The sequence below is a fragment of the Cryptomeria japonica genome, unplaced genomic scaffold (assembly GCF_030272615.1).
Source record: "Cryptomeria japonica unplaced genomic scaffold, Sugi_1.0 HiC_scaffold_20, whole genome shotgun sequence".
NCBI lineage: Eukaryota > Viridiplantae > Streptophyta > Pinopsida > Cupressales > Cupressaceae > Cryptomeria > Cryptomeria japonica.
In genome coordinates, this window is record NW_026728842.1 from 984,951 (window position 1) to 1,000,000 (window position 15,050).

Consider the following 15,050-nt stretch of genomic DNA (forward strand, 5'->3'; position numbering starts at 1 on the left):
GGCGCTCCAGTAACCCCGCTCCGGAGCGCACCCTGGGCAAACCCAGCCAAGGTGCCCACCCCGGCCAAGGTGCAGGCGAGGTGCGCACCCGGGGCAAACCGGGCTCCGACAACGTGCACGCCGCACCTTGGAGCACACTTCGTAGCGCTCCCGGGTGCGCACCTTTGATGCGCTGCCTTCACTAATTTCCAGAAAAGGCAAAAAAAAAAGGAGATTTTGAAATTTCCGTTTTGAAAGATAGTGAAAAAAATGGAACGCGGGTGCCATCTTGAGCCCGCCCTGGTGCGCAGCCCAGGCAAGGTGCCCACCCTGGCAAAGGTGCGCACCCGGGCAATTAACCCTACTTCCGACTTCGTGCGCGCCAGGGTGGCAACCGGGCCTGGGAAGAGCCAATGCGAGAAACCCCACCAAACGCTCCGACAAAAAAAGAGGCGGCGCTCCAATAACCCCGCTTCGGAGCGCAGCCGGGGCAAACCCAGCCAAGGTGCCCACCCCGACGAAGGTGCACGCGAGGTGCGCACCCGGGGCAAACCGGGCTCCGACAACGTGCACGCAGCACCTTGGAGCACACTTCGAAGCACTCCCGGGTGCCCACCGGCGTTGCGCACCGTGGTGGGCAGCGAGGTGCGCACCTTTGATGCGCTGCCTTCACTAATTTCCAGAAAAAGGCAAAAAAAAATGAGATTTTAAAATTTCCGTTTTGAAAGATAGTGAAAAAAAAGGAACGCGGGTGCCATCTTGAGCCCGCCCTGGTGCGCAGCCCAGGCAAGGCATGCGCACCAAGGTGCCCACCCGAGGTGCACACCCGGGGCAAACCGGGCTCCGACTTCGTGCAGGCCGCACCTTGGAGCACACTTCGGAGCGCTCCTTGGTGCGCACCATGGTGCCCACCAGGGCGCGCAACCCAGCCAAGGTCTGCACACCAAGGTGCCCACCCCGGCGAAGGTGCACGCGAGGTGCGCACCCGGGGCAAACCGGGCTCCGACTTCGTGCACGCCATGGTGCCCACCGCGGCGAAGGTGCACGCGAGGTGCGCACCCGGGGCAAACCGGGCTCCGACTTCGTGCACGGCGCACCTTGGAGCACACTTCGGAGCGCTCCTTGGTGCGCACCATGGTGCCCACCAGGGCGCGCAACCCAGCCAAGGTGTGCGCACCAAGGTGCACGCGAGGTGCGCACCTGGGGCAAACCGGGGTCCGACTTCGTGCACGCCGCACCTTGGAGCACACATCGGGGCGCTCCCGGGTTCGCACCGTGGTGGGCACCTCGGAGCACACCAAGGTGGGCAGCGAGGTGCGCACCTTTGATGCGATGCCTTCACTAATTTCCATAAAAGGCAAAAAAAAACGAGATTTTAAAATTTCCGTTTTGAAAGATAGTGAAAAAAAGGGAATGCTGGTGCCATCTTGAGCCCGCCCTGGTGCGCAGCCCAGCCAAGGTGTGCGCACCAAGGTGCCCACCCTGGCGAAGGTGCGCGCCCGGGCAATTAACCCAACTTCCAACCTCGCGCGCGCCAGGGTGGGAGCGCACCCAACAACCGGGCCTGGGAAGAGCCAATGCGAGAAACCCCACCAAACGCTCTGACAAAAAAAGAGGGGGCGCTCCAGTAACCCCGCTTCGGAGCGCACCCTGGGCAAACCCAGCCAAGGTGCCCACCCCGGCCAAGGTGCAGGCGAGGTGCGCACCCGGGGCAAACCGGGCTCCGACAACGTGCACGCCGCACCTTGGAGCACACTTCGTAGCGCTCCCGGGTGCGCACCTTTGATGCGCTGCCTTCACTAATTTCCAGAAAAGGCAAAAAAAAAAGGAGATTTTGAAATTTCCGTTTTGAAAGATAGTGAAAAAAATGGAACGCGGGTGCCATCTTGAGCCCGCCCTGGTGCGCAGCCCAGGCAAGGTGCCCACCCTGGCAAAGGTGCGCACCCGGGCAATTAACCCTACTTCCGACTTCGTGCGCGCCAGGGTGGCAAACCGGGCTCCGACTTCGTGCAGGCCGCACCTTGGAGCACACTTCGGAGCGCTCCTTGGTGCGCACCATGGTGCCCACCAGGGCGCGCAACCCAGCCAAGGTCTGCACACCAAGGTGCCCACCCCGGCGAAGGTGCACGCGAGGTGCGCACCCGGGGCAAACCGGGCTCCGACTTCGTGCACGCCATGGTGCCCACCGCGGCGAAGGTGCACGCGAGGTGCGCACCCGGGGCAAACCGGGCTCCGACTTCGTGCACGGCGCACCTTGGAGCACACTTCGGAGCGCTCCTTGGTGCGCACCATGGTGCCCACCAGGGCGCGCAACCCAGCCAAGGTGTGCGCACCAAGGTGCACGCGAGGTGCGCACCCGGGGCAAACCGGGGTCCGACTTCGTGCACGCCGCACCTTGGAGCACACATCGGGGCGCTCCCGGGTTCGCACCGTGGTGGGCACCTCGGAGCACACCAAGGTGGGCAGCGAGGTGCGCACCTTTGATGCGATGCCTTCACTAATTTCCATAAAAGGCAAAAAAAAACGAGATTTTAAAAGTTCCGTTTTGAAAGATAGTGAAAAAAAGGGAATGCTGGTGCCATCTTGAGCCCGCCCTGGTGCGCAGCCCAGCCAAGGTGTGCGCACCAAGGTGCCCACCCTGGCGAAGGTGCGCGCCCGGGCAATTAACCCAACTTCCAACCTCGCGCGCGCCAGGGTGGGAGCGCACCCAACAACCGGGCCTGGGAAGAGCCAATGCGAGAAACCCCACCAAACGCTCTGACAAAAAAAGAGGGGGCGCTCCAGTAACCCCGCTCCGGAGCGCACCCTGGGCAAACCCAGCCAAGGTGCCCACCCCGGCCAAGGTGCAGGCGAGGTGCGCACCCGGGGCAAACCGGGCTCCGACAACGTGCACGCCGCACCTTGGAGCACACTTCGTAGCGCTCCCGGGTGCGCACCTTTGATGCGCTGCCTTCACTAATTTCCAGAAAAGGCAAAAAAAAAAGGAGATTTTGAAATTTCCGTTTTGAAAGATAGTGAAAAAAACGGAACGCGGGTGCCATCTTGAGCCCGCCCTGGTGCGCAGCCCAGGCAAGGTGCCCACCCTGGCAAAGGTGCGCACCCGGGCAATTAACCCTACTTCCGACTTCGTGCGCGCCAGGGTGGCAACCGGGCCTGGGAAGAGCCAATGCGAGAAACCCCACCAAACGCTCCGACAAAAAAAGAGGCGGCGCTCCAATAACCCCGCTTCGGAGCGCAGCCGGGGCAAACCCAGCCAAGGTGCCCACCCCGACGAAGGTGCACGCGAGGTGCGCACCCGGGGCAAACCGGGCTCCGACAACGTGCACGCAGCACCTTGGAGCACACTTCGAAGCACTCCCGGGTGCCCACCGGCGTTGCGCACCGTGGTGGGCAGCGAGGTGCGCACCTTTGATGCGCTGCCTTCACTAATTTCCAGAAAAAGGCAAAAAAAAATGAGATTTTAAAATTTCCGTTTTGAAAGATAGTGAAAAAAAAGGAACGCGGGTGCCATCTTGAGCCCGCCCTGGTGCGCAGCCCAGGCAAGGCATGCGCACCAAGGTGCCCACCCGAGGTGCACACCCGGGGCAAACCGGGCTCCGACTTCGTGCAGGCCGCACCTTGGAGCACACTTCGGAGCGCTCCTTGGTGCGCACCATGGTGCCCACCAGGGCGCGCAACCCAGCCAAGGTCTGCACACCAAGGTGCCCACCCCGGCGAAGGTGCACGCGAGGTGCGCACCCGGGGCAAACCGGGCTCCGACTTCGTGCACGCCATGGTGCCCACCGCGGCGAAGGTGCACGCGAGGTGCGCACCCGGGGCAAACCGGGCTCCGACTTCGTGCACGGCGCACCTTGGAGCACACTTCGGAGCGCTCCTTGGTGCGCACCATGGTGCCCACCAGGGCGCGCAACCCAGCCAAGGTGTGCGCACCAAGGTGCACGCGAGGTGCGCACCCGGGGCAAACCGGGGTCTGACTTCGTGCACGCCGCACCTTGGAGCACACATCGGGGCGCTCCCGGGTTCGCACCGTGGTGGGCACCTCGGAGCACACCAAGGTGGGCAGCGAGGTGCGCACCTTTGATGCGATGCCTTCACTAATTTCCATAAAAGGCAAAAAAAAACGAGATTTTAAAATTTCCGTTTTGAAAGATAGTGAAAAAAAGGGAATGCTGGTGCCATCTTGAGCCCGCCCTGGTGCGCAGCCCAGCCAAGGTGTGCGCACCAAGGTGCCCACCCTGGCGAAGGTGCGCGCCCGGGCAATTAACCCAACTTCCAACCTCGCGCGCGCCAGGGTGGGAGCGCACCCAACAACCGGGCCTGGGAAGAGCCAATGCGAGAAACCCCACCAAACGCTCTGACAAAAAAAGAGGGGGCGCTCCAGTAACCCCGCTCCGGAGCGCACCCTGGGCAAACCCAGCCAAGGTGCCCACCCCGGCCAAGGTGCAGGCGAGGTGCGCACCCGAGGCAAACCGGGCTCCGACAACGTGCACGCCGCACCTTGGAGCACACTTCGTAGCGCTCCCGGGTGCGCACCTTTGATGCGCTGCCTTCACTAATTTCCAGAAAAGGCAAAAAAAAAAGGAGATTTTGAAATTTCCGTTTTGAAAGATAGTGAAAAAAACGGAACGCGGGTGCCATCTTGAGCCCGCCCTGGTGCGCAGCCCAGGCAAGGTGCCCACCCTGGCAAAGGTGCGCACCCGGGCAATTAACCCTACTTCCGACTTCGTGCGCGCCAGGGTGGCAACCGGGCCTGGGAAGAGCCAATGCGAGAAACCCCACCAAACGCTCCGACAAAAAAAGAGGCGGCGCTCCAATAACCCCGCTTCGGAGCGCAGCCGGGGCAAACCCAGCCAAGGTGCCCACCCCGACAAAGGTGCACGCGAGGTGCGCACCCGGGGCAAACCGGGCTCCGACAACGTGCACGCAGCACCTTGGAGCACACTTCGAAGCACTCCCGGGTGCCCACCGGCGTTGCGCACCGTGGTGGGCAGCGAGGTGCGCACCTTTGATGCGCTGCCTTCACTAATTTCCAGAAAAAGGCAAAAAAAAATGAGATTTTAAAATTTCCGTTTTGAAAGATAGTGAAAAAAAAGGAACGCGGGTGCCATCTTGAGCCCGCCCTGGTGCGCAGCCCAGGCAAGGCATGCGCACCAAGGTGCCCACCCGAGGTGCACACCCGGGGCAAACCGGGCTCCGACTTCGTGCAGGCCGCACCTTGGAGCACACTTCGGAGCGCTCCTTGGTGCGCACCATGGTGCCCACCAGGGCGCGCAACCCAGCCAAGGTCTGCACACCAAGGTGCCCACCCCGGCGAAGGTGCATGCGAGGTGCGCACCCGGGGCAAACCGGGCTCCGACTTCGTGCACGCCATGGTGCCCACCGCGGCGAAGGTGCACGCGAGGTGCGCACCCGGGGCAAACCGGGCTCCGACTTCGTGCACGGCGCACCTTGGAGCACACTTCGGAGCGCTCCTTGGTGCGCACCATGGTGCCCACCAGGGCGCGCAACCCAGCCAAGGTGTGCGCACCAAGGTGCACGCGAGGTGCGCACCCGGGGCAAACCGGGGTCCGACTTCGTGCACGCCGCACCTTGGAGCACACATCGGGGCGCTCCCGGGTTCGCACCGTGGTGGGCACCTCGGAGCACACCAAGGTGGGCAGCGAGGTGCGCACCTTTGATGCGATGCCTTCACTAATTTCCATAAAAGGCAAAAAAAAACGAGATTTTAAAATTTCCGTTTTGAAAGATAGTGAAAAAAAGGGAATGCTGGTGCCATCTTGAGCCCGCCCTGGTGCGCAGCCCAGCCAAGGTGTGCGCACCAAGGTGCCCACCCTGGCGAAGGTGCGCGCCCGGGCAATTAACCCAACTTCCAACCTCGCGCGCGCCAGGGTGGGAGCGCACCCAACAACCGGGCCTGGGAAGAGCCAATGCGAGAAACCCAACCAAACGCTCTGACAAAAAAAGAGGGGGCGCTCCAGTAACCCCGCTCCGGAGCGCACCCTGGGCAAACCCAGCCAAGGTGCCCACCCCGGCCAAGGTGCAGGCGAGGTGCGCACCCGGGGCAAACCGGGCTCCGACAACGTGCACGCCGCACCTTGGAGCACACTTCGTAGCGCTCCCGGGTGCGCACCTTTGATGCGCTGCCTTCACTAATTTCCAGAAAAGGCAAAAAAAAAAGGAGATTTTGAAATTTCCGTTTTGAAAGATAGTGAAAAAAACGGAACGCGGGTGCCATCTTGAGCCCGCCCTGGTGCGCAGCCCAGGCAAGGTGCCCACCCTGGCAAAGGTGCGCACCCGGGCAATTAACCCTACTTCCGACTTCGTGCGCGCCAGGGTGGCAAACCGGGCTCCGACTTCGTGCAGGCCGCACCTTGGAGCACACTTCGGAGCGCTCCTTGGTGCGCACCATGGTGCCCACCAGGGCGCGCAACCCAGCCAAGGTCTGCACACCAAGGTGCCCACCCCGGCGAAGGTGCACGCGAGGTGCGCACCCGGGGCAAACCGGGCTCCGACTTCGTGCACGCCATGGTGCCCACCGCGGCGAAGGTGCACGCGAGGTGCGCACCCGGGGCAAACCGGGCTCCGACTTCGTGCACGGCGCACCTTGGAGCACACTTCGGAGCGCTCCTTGGTGCGCACCATGGTGCCCACCAGGGCGCGCAACCCAGCCAAGGTGTGCGCACCAAGGTGCACGCGAGGTGCGCACCCGGGGCAAACCGGGGTCCGACTTCGTGCACGCCGCACCTTGGAGCACACATCGGGGCGCTCCCGGGTTCGCACCGTGGTGGGCACCTCGGAGCACACCAAGGTGGGCAGCGAGGTGCGCACCTTTGATGCGATGCCTTCACTAATTTCCATAAAAGGCAAAAAAAAACGAGATTTTAAAATTTCCGTTTTGAAAGATAGTGAAAAAAAGGGAATGCTGGTGCCATCTTGAGCCCGCCCTGGTGCGCAGCCCAGCCAAGGTGTGCGCACCAAGGTGCCCACCCTGGCGAAGGTGCGCGCCCGGGCAATTAACCCAACTTCCAACCTCGCGCGCGCCAGGGTGGGAGCGCACCCAACAACCGGGCCTGGGAAGAGCCAATGCGAGAAACCCCACCAAACGCTCTGACAAAAAAAGAGGGGGCGCTCCAGTAACCCCGCTCCGGAGCGCACCCTGGGCAAACCCAGCCAAGGTGCCCACCCCGGCCAAGGTGCAGGCGAGGTGCGCACCCGAGGCAAACCGGGCTCCGACAACGTGCACGCCGCACCTTGGAGCACACTTCGTAGCGCTCCCGGGTGCGCACCTTTGATGCGCTGCCTTCACTAATTTCCAGAAAAGGCAAAAAAAAAAGGAGATTTTGAAATTTCCGTTTTGAAAGATAGTGAAAAAAACGGAACGCGGGTGCCATCTTGAGCCCGCCCTGGTGCGCAGCCCAGGCAAGGTGCCCACCCTGGCAAAGGTGCGCACCCGGGCAATTAACCCTACTTCCGACTTCGTGCGCGCCAGGGTGGCAACCGGGCCTGGGAAGAGCCAATGCGAGAAACCCCACCAAACGCTCCGACAAAAAAAGAGGCGGCGCTCCAATAACCCCGCTTCGGAGCGCAGCCGGGGCAAACCCAGCCAAGGTGCCCACCCCGACGAAGGTGCACGCGAGGTGCGCACCCGGGGCAAACCGGGCTCCGACAACGTGCACGCAGCACCTTGGAGCACACTTCGAAGCACTCCCGGGTGCCCACCGGCGTTGCGCACCGTGGTGGGCAGCGAGGTGCGCACCTTTGATGCGCTGCCTTCACTAATTTCCAGAAAAAGGCAAAAAAAAATGAGATTTTAAAATTTCCGTTTTGAAAGATAGTGAAAAAAAAGGAACGCGGGTGCCATCTTGAGCCCGCCCTGGTGCGCAGCCCAGGCAAGGCATGCGCACCAAGGTGCCCACCCGAGGTGCACACCCGGGGCAAACCGGGCTCCGACTTCGTGCAGGCCGCACCTTGGAGCACACTTCGGAGCGCTCCTTGGTGCGCACCATGGTGCCCACCAGGGCGCGCAACCCAGCCAAGGTCTGCACACCAAGGTGCCCACCCCGGCGAAGGTGCACGCGAGGTGCGCACCCGGGGCAAACCGGGCTCCGACTTCGTGCACGCCATGGTGCCCACCGCGGCGAAGGTGCACGCGAGGTGCGCACCCGGGGCAAACCGGGCTCCGACTTCGTGCACGGCGCACCTTGGAGCACACTTCGGAGCGCTCCTTGGTGCGCACCATGGTGCCCACCAGGGCGCGCAACCCAGCCAAGGTGTGCGCACCAAGGTGCACGCGAGGTGCGCACCCGGGGCAAACCGGGGTCCGACTTCGTGCACGCCGCACCTTGGAGCACACATCGGGGCGCTCCCGGGTTCGCACCGTGGTGGGCACCTCGGAGCACACCAAGGTGGGCAGCGAGGTGCGCACCTTTGATGCGATGCCTTCACTAATTTCCATAAAAGGCAAAAAAAAACGAGATTTTAAAATTTCCGTTTTGAAAGATAGTGAAAAAAAGGGAATGCTGGTGCCATCTTGAGCCCGCCCTGGTGCGCAGCCCAGCCAAGGTGTGCGCACCAAGGTGCCCACCCTGGCGAAGGTGCGCGCCCGGGCAATTAACCCAACTTCCAACCTCGCGCGCGCCAGGGTGGGAGCGCACCCAACAACCGGGCCTGGGAAGAGCCAATGCGAGAAACCCCACCAAACGCTCTGACAAAAAAAGAGGGGGCGCTCCAGTAACCCCGCTCCGGAGCGCACCCTGGGCAAACCCAGCCAAGGTGCCCACCCCGGCCAAGGTGCAGGCGAGGTGCGCACCCGAGGCAAACCGGGCTCCGACAACGTGCACGCCGCACCTTGGAGCACACTTCGTAGCGCTCCCGGGTGCGCACCTTTGATGCGCTGCCTTCACTAATTTCCAGAAAAGGCAAAAAAAAAAGGAGATTTTGAAATTTCCGTTTTGAAAGATAGTGAAAAAAACGGAACGCGGGTGCCATCTTGAGCCCGCCCTGGTGCGCAGCCCAGGCAAGGTGCCCACCCTGGCAAAGGTGCGCACCCGGGCAATTAACCCTACTTCCGACTTCGTGCGCGCCAGGGTGGCAACCGGGCCTGGGAAGAGCCAATGCGAGAAACCCCACCAAACGCTCCGACAAAAAAAGAGGCGGCGCTCCAATAACCCCGCTTCGGAGCGCAGCCGGGGCAAACCCAGCCAAGGTGCCCACCCCGACGAAGGTGCACGCGAGGTGCGCACCCGGGGCAAACCGGGCTCCGACAACGTGCACGCAGCACCTTGGAGCACACTTCGAAGCACTCCCGGGTGCCCACCGGCGTTGCGCACCGTGGTGGGCAGCGAGGTGCGCACCTTTGATGCGCTGCCTTCACTAATTTCCAGAAAAAGGCAAAAAAAAATGAGATTTTAAAATTTCCGTTTTGAAAGATAGTGAAAAAAAAGGAACGCGGGTGCCATCTTGAGCCCGCCCTGGTGCGCAGCCCAGGCAAGGCATGCGCACCAAGGTGCCCACCCGAGGTGCACACCCGGGGCAAACCGGGCTCCGACTTCGTGCAGGCCGCACCTTGGAGCACACTTCGGAGCGCTCCTTGGTGCGCACCATGGTGCCCACCAGGGCGCGCAACCCAGCCAAGGTCTGCACACCAAGGTGCCCACCCCGGCGAAGGTGCACGCGAGGTGCGCACCCGGGGCAAACCGGGCTCCGACTTCGTGCACGCCATGGTGCCCACCGCGGCGAAGGTGCACGCGAGGTGCGCACCCGGGGCAAACCGGGCTCCGACTTCGTGCACGGCGCACCTTGGAGCACACTTCGGAGCGCTCCTTGGTGCGCACCATGGTGCCCACCAGGGCGCGCAACCCAGCCAAGGTGTGCGCACCAAGGTGCACGCGAGGTGCGCACCCGGGGCAAACCGGGGTCCGACTTCGTGCACGCCGCACCTTGGAGCACACATCGGGGCGCTCCCGGGTTCGCACCGTGGTGGGCACCTCGGAGCACACCAAGGTGGGCAGCGAGGTGCGCACCTTTGATGCGATGCCTTCACTAATTTCCATAAAAGGCAAAAAAAAACGAGATTTTAAAATTTCCGTTTTGAAAGATAGTGAAAAAAAGGGAATGCTGGTGCCATCTTGAGCCCGCCCTGGTGCGCAGCCCAGCCAAGGTGTGCGCACCAAGGTGCCCACCCTGGCGAAGGTGCGCGCCCGGGCAATTAACCCAACTTCCAACCTCGCGCGCGCCAGGGTGGGAGCGCACCCAACAACCGGGCCTGGGAAGAGCCAATGCGAGAAACCCCACCAAACGCTCTGACAAAAAAAGAGGGGGCGCTCCAGTAACCCCGCTCCGGAGCGCACCCTGGGCAAACCCAGCCAAGGTGCCCACCCCGGCCAAGGTGCAGGCGAGGTGCGCACCCGAGGCAAACCGGGCTCCGACAACGTGCACGCCGCACCTTGGAGCACACTTCGTAGCGCTCCCGGGTGCGCACCTTTGATGCGCTGCCTTCACTAATTTCCAGAAAAGGCAAAAAAAAAAGGAGATTTTGAAATTTCCGTTTTGAAAGATAGTGAAAAAAACGGAACGCGGGTGCCATCTTGAGCCCGCCCTGGTGCGCAGCCCAGGCAAGGTGCCCACCCTGGCAAAGGTGCGCACCCGGGCAATTAACCCTACTTCCGACTTCGTGCGCGCCAGGGTGGCAACCGGGCCTGGGAAGAGCCAATGCGAGAAACCCCACCAAACGCTCCGACAAAAAAAGAGGCGGCGCTCCAATAACCCCGCTTCGGAGCGTAGCCGGGGCAAACCCAGCCAAGGTGCCCACCCCGACGAAGGTGCACGCGAGGTGCGCACCCGGGGCAAACCGGGCTCCGACAACGTGCACGCAGCACCTTGGAGCACACTTCGAAGCACTCCCGGGTGCCCACCGGCGTTGCGCACCGTGGTGGGCAGCGAGGTGCGCACCTTTGATGCGCTGCCTTCACTAATTTCCAGAAAAAGGCAAAAAAAAATGAGATTTTAAAATTTCCGTTTTGAAAGATAGTGAAAAAAAAGGAACGCGGGTGCCATCTTGAGCCCGCCCTGGTGCGCAGCCCAGGCAAGGCATGCGCACCAAGGTGCCCACCCGAGGTGCACACCCGGGGCAAACCGGGCTCCGACTTCGTGCAGGCCGCACCTTGGAGCACACTTCGGAGCGCTCCTTGGTGCGCACCATGGTGCCCACCAGGGCGCGCAACCCAGCCAAGGTCTGCACACCAAGGTGCCCACCCCGGCGAAGGTGCACGCGAGGTGCGCACCCGGGGCAAACCGGGCTCCGACTTCGTGCACGCCATGGTGCCCACCGCGGCGAAGGTGCACGCGAGGTGCGCACCCGGGGCAAACCGGGCTCCGACTTCGTGCACGGCGCACCTTGGAGCACACTTCGGAGCGCTCCTTGGTGCGCACCATGGTGCCCACCAGGGCGCGCAACCCAGCCAAGGTGTGCGCACCAAGGTGCACGCGAGGTGCGCACCCGGGGCAAACCGGGGTCCGACTTCGTGCACGCCGCACCTTGGAGCACACATCGGGGCGCTCCCGGGTTCGCACCGTGGTGGGCACCTCGGAGCACACCAAGGTGGGCAGCGAGGTGCGCACCTTTGATGCGATGCCTTCACTAATTTCCATAAAAGGCAAAAAAAAACGAGATTTTAAAATTTCCGTTTTGAAAGATAGTGAAAAAAAGGGAATGCTGGTGCCATCTTGAGCCCGCCCTGGTGCGCAGCCCAGCCAAGGTGTGCGCACCAAGGTGCCCACCCTGGCGAAGGTGCGCGCCCGGGCAATTAACCCAACTTCCAACCTCGCGCGCGCCAGGGTGGGAGCGCACCCAACAACCGGGCCTGGGAAGAGCCAATGCGAGAAACCCCACCAAACGCTCTGACAAAAAAAGAGGGGGCGCTCCAGTAACCCCGCTCCGGAGCGCACCCTGGGCAAACCCAGCCAAGGTGCCCACCCCGGCCAAGGTGCAGGCGAGGTGCGCACCCGAGGCAAACCGGGCTCCGACAACGTGCACGCCGCACCTTGGAGCACACTTCGTAGCGCTCCCGGGTGCGCACCTTTGATGCGCTGCCTTCACTAATTTCCAGAAAAGGCAAAAAAAAAGGAGATTTTGAAATTTCCGTTTTGAAAGATAGTGAAAAAAACGGAACGCGGGTGCCATCTTGAGCCCGCCCTGGTGCGCAGCCCAGGCAAGGTGCCCACCCTGGCAAAGGTGCGCACCCGGGCAATTAACCCTACTTCCGACTTCGTGCGCGCCAGGGTGGCAACCGGGCCTGGGAAGAGCCAGTGCGAGAAACCCCACCAAACGCTCCGACAAAAAAAGAGGCGGCGCTCCAATAACCCCGCTTCGGAGCGCAGCCGGGGGAAACCCAGCCAAGGTGCCCACCCCGACGAAGGTGCACGCGAGGTGCGCACCCGGGGCAAACCGGGCTCCGACAACGTGCACGCAGCACCTTGGAGCACACTTCGAAGCACTCCCGGGTGCCCACCGGCGTTGCGCACCGTGGTGGGCAGCGAGGTGCGCACCTTTGATGCGCTGCCTTCACTAATTTCCAGAAAAAGGCAAAAAAAAATGAGATTTTAAAATTTCCGTTTTGAAAGATAGTGAAAAAAAAGGAACGCGGGTGCCATCTTGAGCCCGCCCTGGTGCGCAGCCCAGGCAAGGCATGCGCACCAAGGTGCCCACCCGAGGTGCACACCCGGGGCAAACCGGGCTCCGACTTCGTGCAGGCCGCACCTTGGAGCACACTTCGGAGCGCTCCTTGGTGCGCACCATGGTGCCCACCAGGGCGCGCAACCCAGCCAAGGTCTGCACACCAAGGTGCCCACCCCGGCGAAGGTGCATGCGAGGTGCGCACCCGGGGCAAACCGGGCTCCGACTTCGTGCACGCCATGGTGCCCACCGCGGCGAAGGTGCACGCGAGGTGCGCACCCGGGGCAAACCGGGCTCCGACTTCGTGCACGGCGCACCTTGGAGCACACTTCGGAGCGCTCCTTGGTGCGCACCATGGTGCCCACCAGGGCGCGCAACCCAGCCAAGGTGTGCGCACCAAGGTGCACGCGAGGTGCGCACCCGGGGCAAACCGGGGTCCGACTTCGTGCACGCCGCACCTTGGAGCACACATCGGGGCGCTCCCGGGTTCGCACCGTGGTGGGCACCTCGGAGCACACCAAGGTGGGCAGCGAGGTGCGCACCTTTGATGCGATGCCTTCACTAATTTCCATAAAAGGCAAAAAAAAACGAGATTTTAAAATTTCCGTTTTGAAAGATAGTGAAAAAAAGGGAATGCTGGTGCCATCTTGAGCCCGCCCTGGTGCGCAGCCCAGCCAAGGTGTGCGCACCAAGGTGCCCACCCTGGCGAAGGTGCGCGCCCGGGCAATTAACCCAACTTCCAACCTCGCGCGCGCCAGGGTGGGAGCGCACCCAACAACCGGGCCTGGGAAGAGCCAATGCGAGAAACCCAACCAAACGCTCTGACAAAAAAAGAGGGGGCGCTCCAGTAACCCCGCTTCGGAGCGCACCCTGGGCAAACCTAGCCAAGGTGCCCACCCCGGCCAAGGTGCAGGCGAGGTGCGCACCCGGGGCAAACCGGGCTCCGACAACGTGCACGCCGCACCTTGGAGCACACTTCGTAGCGCTCCCAGGTGCGCACCTTTGATGCGCTGCCTTCACTAATTTCCAGAAAAGGCAAAAAAAAAAGGAGATTTTGAAATTTCCGTTTTGAAAGATAGTGAAAAAAACGGAACGCGGGTGCCATCTTGAGCCCGCCCTGGTGCGCAGCCCAGGCAAGGTGCCCACCCTGGCAAAGGTGCGCACCCGGGCAATTAACCCTACTTCCGACTTCGTGCGCGCCAGGGTGGCAACCGGGCCTGGGAAGAGCCAGTGCGAGAAACCCCACCAAACGCTCCGACAAAAAAAGAGGCGGCGCTCCAATAACCCCGCTTCGGAGCGCAGCCGGGGCAAACCCAGCCAAGGTGCCCACCCCGACGAAGGTGCACGCGAGGTGCGCACCCGGGGCAAACCGGGCTCCGACAACGTGCACGCAGCACCTTGGAGCACACTTCGAAGCACTCCCGGGTGCCCACCGGCGTTGCGCACCGTGGTGGGCAGCGAGGTGCGCACCTTTGATGCGCTGCCTTCACTAATTTCCAGAAAAAGGCAAAAAAAAATGAGATTTTAAAATTTCCGTTTTGAAAGATAGTGAAAAAAAAGGAACGCGGGTGCCATCTTGAGCCCGCCCTGGTGCGCAGCCCAGGCAAGGCATGCGCACCAAGGTGCCCACCCGAGGTGCACACCCGGGGCAAACCGGGCTCCGACTTCGTGCAGGCCGCACCTTGGAGCACACTTCGGAGCGCTCCTTGGTGCGCACCATGGTGCCCACCAGGGCGCGCAACCCAGCCAAGGTCTGCACACCAAGGTGCCCACCCCGGCGAAGGTGCACGCGAGGTGCGCACCCGGGGCAAACCGGGCTCCGACTTCGTGCACGCCGCACCTTGGAGCACACATCGGAGCGCTCCCAGGTTCGCACCAGCGTTGCGCACCTTTGATGCGCTGCCTTCACTAATTTCCAGAAAAGGCAAAAAAAAACGAGATTTTAAAATTTCCGTTCTGAAAGATAGTGAAAAAAACGGAACGCGGGTGCCATCTTGAGCCCTTCCTGGTGCGCAGCCCAGGCAAGTTGTGCGCACCAAGGTGCCCACCCTGGCGGAGGTGCGCGCCCGGGGCAATCCGGGCTCCGACTTCGTGCACTGCATGGTGCCCACCAAGGCGCGCAACCCAGCCAAGGTGCCCACCGCAGCGAAGGTGCACGCGAGGTGCACACCCGGGGCAAACCGGGCTCCGACTTCGTGCACGCCGCACCTTGGAGCACACTTCAGAGCGCTCCTTGGTGCGCACCAGGGCGCGCAACCCAGCCAAGGTCTGCACACCAAGGTGCTCACCCCGGCGAAGGTGCACGCGAGGTGCGCACCCGGGGCAAACCGGGCTCGGACTTCGTGCACGCCGCACCTTGGAGCACACATCGGAGCGCTCCCGGGTTCGCACCAGCATT